The following is a 10,739-nucleotide window of genomic DNA, read 5'->3' as shown; positions in this document are numbered from 1 at the left end:
TTTCTAATATGTATTATTCATTAGTCTTTCACTATGAAAAGCAAGAAGATACAAATAAAAGTCCTGCTAGAAACCACACTAAAAACCTACTAAAATTACAAAGCAAGCAAAATAGTTAAAGTAGCTTATTTCTTTATCAAACTGATGTTTCAAAATAACTGCAGAAAAGCTCCTGAGATATGATTATAGTTACAACTGATAGCAAGATAATTAATTCCTAGAACTAAAAAATGCAGAACATAAGAAGGCATTAACAAAGTAATCAAAATCTTAAAGTAGTTATTTTTAAGCCTCAGTCAAACCCATAAAGTAATTACTCTCCTGCCTTCAAGGATTCCACAGTAGGCACTGAAGAAATGGGAAGATACAGTAAAAAGAAGAGAGATAATCTAATATACACGAAGATACAATGTCTAATTTAAAACCAAAGTTAACTCCATGTTGTATCAAACACTATCCTACAAGCTAAGAATGGAGACATAAGAATAAGGAAAAGGGCTAATAGTTATAATTATTTATGCTTACTTAACATTTTATATTTGCGTAGGTAGCACTTTTGCAGTTACACTGGCATGATCTTACTCATTCTCCACAAATATGTTTTTGAAATAGGTATATGTCTCCATTTTATAAAGAAGCTAAGGCTGGGAGAAGTTAGGTAACTTGTCTAGGTCACACAAAACTATTAAATGGTTCCAAATCAGCTCTTCTGAGCCCACAATTAACACCATCAGAATAGTAGCACTTCAGGCAGTAGGCCAGAGCATAAAATAACCTTTTGACCATTTTTCATCAAATGCATTCTAAAGTACAGTACTTTTTAAAGAATTGTTTGAAGGACACATAGTCCTGCAGAGGCTGAGGTGGATAATGTAAAGTTTTAGGACATGTAGACAGTAAAAAATACCAAAAATTCAGAGGATTTAGTTCAAGCCATGTGCACACTACCCTAAAGTATCTCTTCTTAACACTGGCTGATTATATCAACTCATTTCACCACAATACCTAAAATTTCACTAATTAAATTCATTTGTGAGAACCAATCATTACACCACATAGTGTAAGGAGGTCAGCATCATTCATATATTAGTATAAATTGCTTTCCACACAACATATAGCAAAGGAGGAAAGAAATTCTGATATGGGAGTAAAAATGGGGAGGAAAGAAGATAATATTTCCTGAGCATCCACTGCTTTCTAAAGACTGAGCCAACACACTTTTCCATTTTTACTAATTCTAACAGAAACTTTAAAAGATAAGTCATTTAGCTTTATTTCACCTCTTCACTTAGTTTATTTGAAAAACAGACAAAAGATTCAAAGAGACTAAGAAACAAGCTCACACAACAATTAACAGAACCCAGCTGGTATGAGGTAAATACTGTATCCCTTATTATATGCTGCTTCTCAAGAAAAGGAAATGGGTATGATATTAAAGTGTAGGCCTGAACCAGGACACTGAATACTGAAAAAAGATGACACAAGAAAATTAAGAAAATGTTAGCAACAATGATCTATTAAAAATTTGGTGCACTCAGAAAAGCAGGTGAATACTCCCTTTTCTCCTTTCCCTTTTCTCATCTCCATTTTAAATGTCTCTTCCTCTGTACTCTCCTACCTTTAAATGTTGGTGTCTAACTATCAGGAGGAATATGTCCTTTCCCTTCTTTATCCAACACTACAACTTGAACTCTATCTACATTCGAATACCTCCCAAATACATGGCTGCTATTTCATGCCCTTTCCTGAGAATCAGGCTTACACTACCTATCCAATTACATCTTCCATGGGTATCTCAATCTCAACCTCAACTTGCCTCCAAAATGAATCCACCACTTCCCTTAATCTTCTCCAGCTTTTGTATTCCCTTATTAGGATGGTAGTATCACCTATATCTTAAGCCTAACAGACTCATTCCCCTCTCCTTTCAGGTCCCTATACCCCATACCACCCTCTACCACTCAACAAAATTGTTTTGCCAGGATTACCTTCATAAACAGCTCTGCAGTACATTTCTTTCTGTCTCCACTGCCATTTGATTTGGTACCTCATGGTCTCTTGCCTAAATTTTATCAGTAGTCTCCAACCTATTCTCACACCATTCTAGCCTCTTTATTCATCCTCTATATATTGCTACCAGAATAATCTACCCAAACCTAAATCTAACTATCTGCATCAATTGACCTTAAAATACTTCAAGGATTTCACACTGCAAACAGAATAAAGCCCAGACTCCTTTATATGACATATAAGGCCTATTTTTCTTTCCTAACTTCTTACTACCTTATCCATTACTCACTTCGTAGTGACACTAAATAAATTATGATATCTCCATAAAACTGAATAAACAGCCACTAAAAATACTTGTAAAAGAACATTTTAATGAAATTGAAAACTGCTAAGCAGTTGTTTTTTAAAAAGCAGATTAGTCTATGGCTATGCTACCCTGAACAAGCCCGATCTCATCTGATCTCGGAAGCTAAGCAGGGTCAGACCTAGTTAGTACTTGGATGGGAGATCACCTACGAAGGCCAGGTGCTGTAGGCGTAAAAAAATAAAAAAAAATAAGGGATTGTAAGCTGACAAGGTCCTTGCAATCTGTGAGGTCAAACAAGGGTTGCCTCGCCTAAAAAAAGAAAAAAAAATTTTTTTAAATTAAAAAACAGCAGATTAGCAATAGGCAATATCAGTGAGTTGATGGAATAAGGAACTCCTCAATAAAAGCAACTAAAACCAAAACAAAAACAGTAAATTTTTTTCAAAAGCCTAGAAATTAACCAAAGTTTTTAGCAATCAAGAGCAAAAACAATCATCAAGCAAAACAGATGAATCTCAATAAGAACAAAAGCTCTGTGGCATTTCAAACTTACCCTGTTCTCATTCCCTTTTCCTCAAGCAACACAGTAGCTTTGAATACCAACAGCCCATCATAACTGTGAGAAACAGTAGCCTATCAGTCACTGAAGGAGTCACAACAGGACTGGGACTCATTCAAAGCCTCATTCTTAGAGAACTGTCATTATTTCACTTATCTAGCTGCTCCTGAGAAAATTCCACTTGCAAAGCTTGTCTCTGACTTACCTCAGAGCTCACACAACGCAATAGCCTTTTCCCTGGAAATATTTGTGAGAAACAATCAGTGGTAATTGTTTAACACCACAGCTACCTTAGGGAGAAATCACTAATGAGCAAACAAAAAATTTTAAATGAAAAGCTGGGGAATTAGCTATCCATAGGGACCTTTGAAAAGCTCTGACATGTTAATGGGAATATAGAAGGCCACGTGCATGCGTAGGGCTGCAAGTATGCTCTCCGGCTGACCTTGAGACTGTACACAAAGGGTCCTCAACTCCCTGGGCTGCAGACCGGTACCGGGTCCATTGCCTGTTAGGAACTGGGCTGCACAGGAGGTAAGCGGCAAGTGGGCGAGTGAGTGAAGCTTCAGCTGTATTTACAGCTGCTCCCCAGCACTAGCATCACCACCTCAGCTCCATCTCAGACCATCAGGCATTAGATTCTCATAGGAGCACAGGTCCTTGGTGTCAAAAAGATTGGGGACCACTGCTCTACAACAAAAAGATGTGATGGCTAAGACAAAATTGTGAACTGTCTGGTTGAATATTAATTGTATGTCTCAATATACACACAGATCCCCTTAGCAAAGACTAGGAGACTTACTGATTCCAGTCTTGTAAAGAAGTCTCTGTCCAAACACTAGATGACCACAAAGCTGAACAAGTAAAGACTACACTAGTCACATAGGAGGAAAAAAACAAACTCCACAGAGTTGGTTTGGAAAAGTCTTCAAAGAAATGCACAGCAACAAAAACAATAAATAGAAACAATAAACCCTAGGGAGGATGAAATGGTTTCCACAGATGTCAACAAAACTGCAAAACAAAAAGAAACAAGTATGTCTCATATACAAGAAAAAGAACAGTCGATAGAAACTGTCTCTAAGGAAGAAAAAAGAATAGATTTACAAGACAAACACTATCACCTATTAAAATAAAAAAAAAAAAAAAAAGGAAACCTTTCTAAAGAACTAAAGGAAAGTGTGAGGATGGTATCTCACCAAGTAGAGAATATCAATGAGATAGAAATGTTCTTAAAAAAAAAAAAGTTTAAAAGTAATATAAGTAAAATAAGAAATTCACTGAAAGCTCAACAGCACATATGAACTGCAAAATAAAACATCAGCAAAATCAAAGATAAATTGAAATCATGCAGTCTGAGGAACAGAACAAAAAATAATAAAGAAAAATGAACAGAGCCTCAGAGACTTGTGAGTCGCCATCAAACAAAAGAAAAGTGAAAAAAAGACAAAGAATTATTTCAAGAAATAATGGCTGAAAATTTCCCATTTTTGATGAAAAACATTTATCTGCACATTCAAAACATTCAACAAATTTCGAGTAGAATAAATTCAGAGACCCACATCTAGGCACATCATAACAAAAACAGTCAAAAGACAAAGATAAAAAGAGACTCTTGAAAGCACCAAGAGAGAATCAACACATCACTTAATAAGGAAGCCTCAATAAGAAAAACATCTGATTTCTCATTAGAAAACATGGAGGCCAGAAGGCACTGAGATGACATAGTCAAAGAGCTTAAAGAAAAAGGCTGGCAACCAAGAATTCTATATCCAGCAAAACTATCCTTCAAAAAAATTAATAAGAAATTAGGACATGCATAGGTACACAAAAACTGAGAGAATATGTTGTTAGCAGGCCTGACCTATAAAATTACTAAAAGGAGTCCATCTAGAGAGTAACTTGAATCCATGGGAAAAAGTACTGAATGTAAATGAAAATACACATACCAAAATCTGTGGCACCAAGCTAAAGCAGTACTTAGAAGACAATTTGGAGTTTTAAATGCCTATACGAAAATGAAGATCTCAAAACCAATATCCTAATGTTCCACCTTAAGAAACTATAAAAAACAAAGAGCAAAAGCACTCTGATAACCCTAACGCATGGAGAAGAAAATAATAAATATTAGAGTGGGCATAAGTGAAACAGAGAAGAGAAAAACGATCAAAAAATTCAATAAAATAAAAACTGGTTCTCTGAAAAGATTGATCAACAAAACTGACAATCCTTTGGCCAGACTGTCCAAGATAAAGAGTGATAAATAAAAAATTCAAATTACTAATCCAAACTGAAAAAAAGATATTACTATCAAACTTATAGAAATAAGAAATATAAGGGAATACTATGAGCAACTGTTTGCTATCAAATTAGATAACATACGAAACTGACAAATTTCTTATAAAGACATAAACTAACAATACTGACCCAAGAAGACACAATCTGAATAGATTCGTAAAAAGACTGAATCAATAATAAAGAAAACTGACCTTAAATAAAATCCCACCCCAGTGGCTTCATAGGTGAATCCTACAGCTCTTCCAAAATACAGAACACTTTCAAACTCAATCAAAATCAGACAGACATTATAAGAAAAGGAAATTACAGACCAATATTTTCTACCGCACTGGGCTGTTGTAGGGATTAAGTCAGATAACGCATGTAAAGTTTGGACCAGAGCCAGCCACATATAAGTGGTCAAAAATATTAGCTATTATTTCCAATCTATGTCAGCAGCTTCTATAAAAATGTTCATGCCATAAAAACTTCTCACAAATAGTGAATGGAACCATATCTAAAATGTACTTTTATGTTCATGTGATAAAGTCAACCTATTTAGTAATTAGAATGCTAGCAATTCTCAAGAATCACAATACTCAACTGTAAGAATACTTAAATTCTGAAATCAATCCCTAGATAATGAGTATTTAAATTGGTTCAAATTTTTCACTATTATAAATATTGAACTCATCCTACACACTTATCCACTTATATTCTTAGAATAAATACTAAGAAATGGAAATGGTGGTTTCAAAGGATATACATATGTATATTTAAAATTTTGATACTTAACAGTTAAAATTTTGATACTTAACTGCCCTCTAATTTACATTCCACCAGCAATGTATGAGAGTCTGTTTCTATGTCTTGACAACACACTTTACAATCTTTTCCAAATTTCAGAAATTTTTAATATTCCATAAATTAAGGAAATTGACTTTTAAACATGTTGCAAATGTTTCTTAGTTTGCTATTTGTCTTTTGTTAATGATGAGTTGCACTGTCAGAAATTTAAAAATTTATCAATCATTTCTGTGACAATTTCTAACTTTGGTGTACGTTCTAACACTGGTCTTCCCTATCTCAATATTTAAAATATATTTGCTTACTTGTTTCTTCTTCTTTACACTGAATAATTAAAACTACTTAGAATTTATTCTGTTATAAGATATAAAGTAGTGGTTTATATGTTTTTATCCAGATGAGTATTCTTTCTTCTTGACCTTTATCTAAATCACCAAATGATGAAGTGATCACATAAGCTCCTTCTATAGCAAAAAGTCGTCATTTTTTTTTGTAACTGTCTTTTTTTCTATGTGCATGTGTAACTGTTCTTAACTATAAAAAAATATGTGCTAATCTTTTTTAGAGAAAAATATAAAATTTTAATTATAAACATCAAGGAAAGTCTAAATAAAGACTCCTAGGAATAGTTAGATATTCTACAATAAAAAAATCCTAACAGTATTATCATTGACTTTAACAAGCTGATTCTCAAATTTATATGGAAGAGCAAAAGGTCAAGTCGCCAAGAGATTTGTATTAATCTCCTGTGATAAATAAGAGCCACAAACTTGGTGTTCTGTTCTGTTTTCACATTACCTTCTCCTCTATGTCTACAGGTCAGTTTATTCTGTTAAGTGGGGATTGGTTGGGGGTGGGGGCAGGGAGGCGGGATTGGTGGTGTACAGTTTAAAGCTAACATGTTGTTAGGCTCACTGGACATGTTTTCTATTAGATGTTATATAAGGGCTATGAAGACTGCTTTCAATAATGGGGGAGATTATCTGATAACCTCTGTCATAATGCCATATATATTTTTTAGGTAACAACGAAAACCCAAGGTCTCTTTCAGATGAGAATGGTGACTTTAAGTGTTTTTTTCCTTCCATTGTCAATTGAAAGGAAGTTGCTCACAGAAGAGCAACTTTGCTCTCCTCATCCCTAATATGTTCACTCATGAACTACATAATATTGACTGAATATCTATTATTTGCAGTTACTGTGCTGAGTCTGGGGATATGAAGATAAAAAGACACCTCTGCCCTCAGGAAGGTATAAAGATACAGGAATACAGATAAATAATTACTTTAAACAACCAAATTACCAGAAGTAAATATGTATGGTGTAGGAAAAGCTCCTACGCCTACATGATAGGGAAGGAAGAGTAGAAGCTTCCAGGTGTAAGCTTGAAAGGAAGGTAGTATGACATAGTAATACTATTAGTAAAGGCAGAGGCATCACAGTGATTTTTGGTTACTGAAATGCAAAGTACCCGAAAGAGATAACAAAAAACTAAAAAAGACAATGTGGTATACAAACATAAATTTATGTTGGGATATTCAGAGTTTGAGTGTTTGTGGGACACACGTACATCTATTTTTTTCTATTACATTGTCAAAGATGAAAGTTTCATGCGTTAGTAACCTGAAGGATGGTGATGTCATTTATAGAAATAGAAAAAAAAAAAATACCACTTAGATTGTGTACACATTTGATTTTAGAAAGAATAGAACTAACAGACATACTAATCACCTATTATTCTATTTTCTCCATGGTCTTTTTCTATTTTCTTAAAAGAGACACATTAGATAACATATGAACCTATAAACACACAAATTGTGATTGGATTTACAGTAAAAAAAAAAGTGTTTTAACAAAAAATAAAGCATGTTTTCCTTTCTAAGATACTGAAAACTTGTAATCTGTTTCTCTTTTCATTTTAGCTGCTAGGAAATCTAAGAACCAAATTCAATGCCTTACAGTTGCAATCAGCTCATCTCTGGAACCTGGTAATGTTTCCTTTTTTAAGTAGTAGGTATTCAGTTGTTTGTTTTATCACTAATTGTTCTTTTTCACATTTTATTCAGTCCTATAAGCTATGTAAAACCCTTTAGACGAAATAAAATCCTTACTAAAAGAAATGTTAATGCAAAAATGGCTTGAAGAATTTGAACCAGCTTGTTTTACTAAGCAAATTAATCAGTAACGTTGTTTATATAGATAACCTCATTAAATCATTTCTTCATAAATAACAAAAATTTTCACTGAGGTCAAATTAATTTTCTAAAGAGTAAAATTCAAATTACAGAATGTAAATTAAAGAATACATACAAATTAAAGAATATAAAAACGTCTAACATCATGTATAAAAGATTACTTATTAATTTTGCATATCAAGCCTTAAAAATATATTCAAATAGCAAGTGAGTTTATTTTTATAGGCAATTTACAGTTTACAATGACTCCTACACATTTTCAGATTTCCAGCCACATCTGTTCCAAGTTGATCCATATCATTTTTAAGTTATTCATTTAATGAGTATATAGTATTTGTTTCTATCCTTATGCATTACCATATATACCTACTAAACATGAGTTTTTATTTTTCTGATTTAAGATATTTTAATGTCATTTTCTTTGTTGAAAGTTAGTATTTTCAGATAAGAGAAAGACAATCAGATATATTTCACTAATAAATCAGTAATAAATTTCTTCTCTAAATATAAAAAAATTTAAAAATGGGTCCACGTTGCTTTTTATGAAACCAATTTTCAGTCTCATTAAGAGGACCTCTTATTATCAGCATCTGACATCCAGTGTCTTGAAAACTGTTACTTAGTTTCAGGGTTTTGTTTGTTTCAAGCAAACTGGAAAGGGACCCTTTCCAGCATGATCATAACACCTTGTAAGGAAATTTCTCAAGAGGGCAGAAAGAAATATGCAAAAGAATTTGAGAGAACAGAACCAGATGCTTACAAAAGATCCCAAACAGTACCTGTTTTCAGGAGCTGGGCTACAAAAAAAGCCCCTCATAATTTACACGGCACTTGAGTAGAATACTTAGGAAGGTATTGCCTCATAGTAGGATGGACTCACTCAACAAATTGTAAAAGCGAGACCTGAAATGATCAAACTGTTTCCAAGCAATATAACGGCATCCCACAAAAAAAGCTCAAGAATTTATAAGAATACAAAAATATCTAGAAGCTAAGAAGGTAAAATTCACAATATAAGACACCTGAAGATTACTCAGAATACAAAGAAGGAAAAAACCCAGGATGAAGAGAATAATCAACTAATTGAAACGGACCCAGAGTTGAGATGCTAGAATAACAGTACTAATGTAATTTAAATTGTATTCTGTATGTTCAAAAGTTAAGTAGACATATAGACAAATATAACTTGCATATGTAATATATAAACAAAATGAACTAGATAAAAATAATGTCTGATATGAAAAATAAACTAGAAAGACTGCATGTAGCAAAAGAAAAGACTACTGAACCTGAAAACACAGCAACAGAAACTATAGATAAAAGAAAAAAAGAATGCAAAAAATTAAAATGTCAGTTCTTTTCCCACTGAGACCTTCCAATATATTAATACTTTCTAATATACTCATCTATTAGTATACTAATATGCTAATAAATGAAATTACAAAAGGGATGGGAAAAATAAAATGAGGAAAAATGGCTAAAATATTCTCAAACTTTATGAAAACTATGAACCCAAGAATCTAATAAGTTCAATGAACTCCAAGCCAAAAATATTTTAAAAACTACACCACAGCACATATTACTCAAAACTAGTGATGAAAATATTAAAAGTAGCTAGAAAAAAAATGATAGAGTAAGATAAAGATGATAGTGGACTTCGTATCAAAAACAATGCAAAGACAGTGGAGTAAAATCTTTAAAGGACAAAGGGAAAAAGGAATCAACCTAGAATTCTAAACAAACCAAATATCTTTCAAAAAAGGCGGCAAAATTCTTTCACACAAACAAAAGCATGAGAAATCTATCACCAGATCATCATCACAGAAGAAATGTTAAAGGAAGTCCTTCAGACAGAAACAAAATGATACTGGATGGATGGAAATATGTATGTGAAGGAATGAAGAGGGTTAAAAACAGTACTACATGGGTAAATATATGCCTTTGTCTTATTATTTTAAAATCTTTAAAGAAAACTGCTTGTTTAAACAAAATAACAGTGTAAAATTTCCAACACGCAGAAGTAAATGTATTAAAGCTAGGGGTGGGGGGGGCGGGGAGGAGGGGGAAGAAATGAAAGTACACTATTGTAAAGTTCTTATACGATATAAAAAGGGGTATGACTTACTAGTAAACTCTGGTAAATTAAAGCTGTATACTATAAATCACAAAACAATCAATAAAATAAAACAAGATTATAGCTAATAAGCAAACAAAGGGGATTAAAAAAGAATCATAAATTTACTCAACTAATAGAAAAGGCAAAAAAAGGGAGGGTGGAGTGGGGGAAGGTGAACTAAGAACAGACAGGTTAAATAGAAAACAGTGAGATGACAGATTCAAAACTTAACCAAACCAAAAATGACATTAAGTGTACATCATCCAACTTTCAATGACTAGTTATTGGTCTGAATCTAAATATTAAGATTGAATCAGTAATCAAAAAGCTCCCAACAGAGAAAAGTCCAGAACCCGATAACTTCACTGATGAATTCTATCAAACATTTAAAAAGAATACACACTAATCTTTCTCACTCTTCTACAACAGGAGAGAAAGAAATACTTCCAGACTCATTTTACAAGGCCA

At 33.1% G+C, this 10,739-nt stretch overlaps 1 protein-coding gene and 1 pseudogene across 7 annotated transcripts in view; one reads left to right on the top strand and one right to left on the bottom strand.

Annotated features, from left to right (window-relative positions):
- RALGAPA1 (Ral GTPase activating protein catalytic alpha subunit 1) overlaps positions 1–10,739 on the bottom strand; it is a 229,977-nt gene that overhangs the window by 207,438 nt on the left and 11,800 nt on the right. The window lies entirely within an intron of this gene.
- Positions 2,429–2,547, top strand: LOC111731156 (annotated as a pseudogene).

This window comes from Pteropus vampyrus, unplaced genomic scaffold, assembly GCF_000151845.1.
Source record: "Pteropus vampyrus isolate Shadow unplaced genomic scaffold, Pvam_2.0 Scaffold10, whole genome shotgun sequence".
Taxonomy (NCBI): domain Eukaryota; kingdom Metazoa; phylum Chordata; class Mammalia; order Chiroptera; family Pteropodidae; genus Pteropus; species Pteropus vampyrus.
Note: the sequence above shows the minus strand (reverse complement) of the source record. Positions and strands in the feature narration are given on the sequence as shown.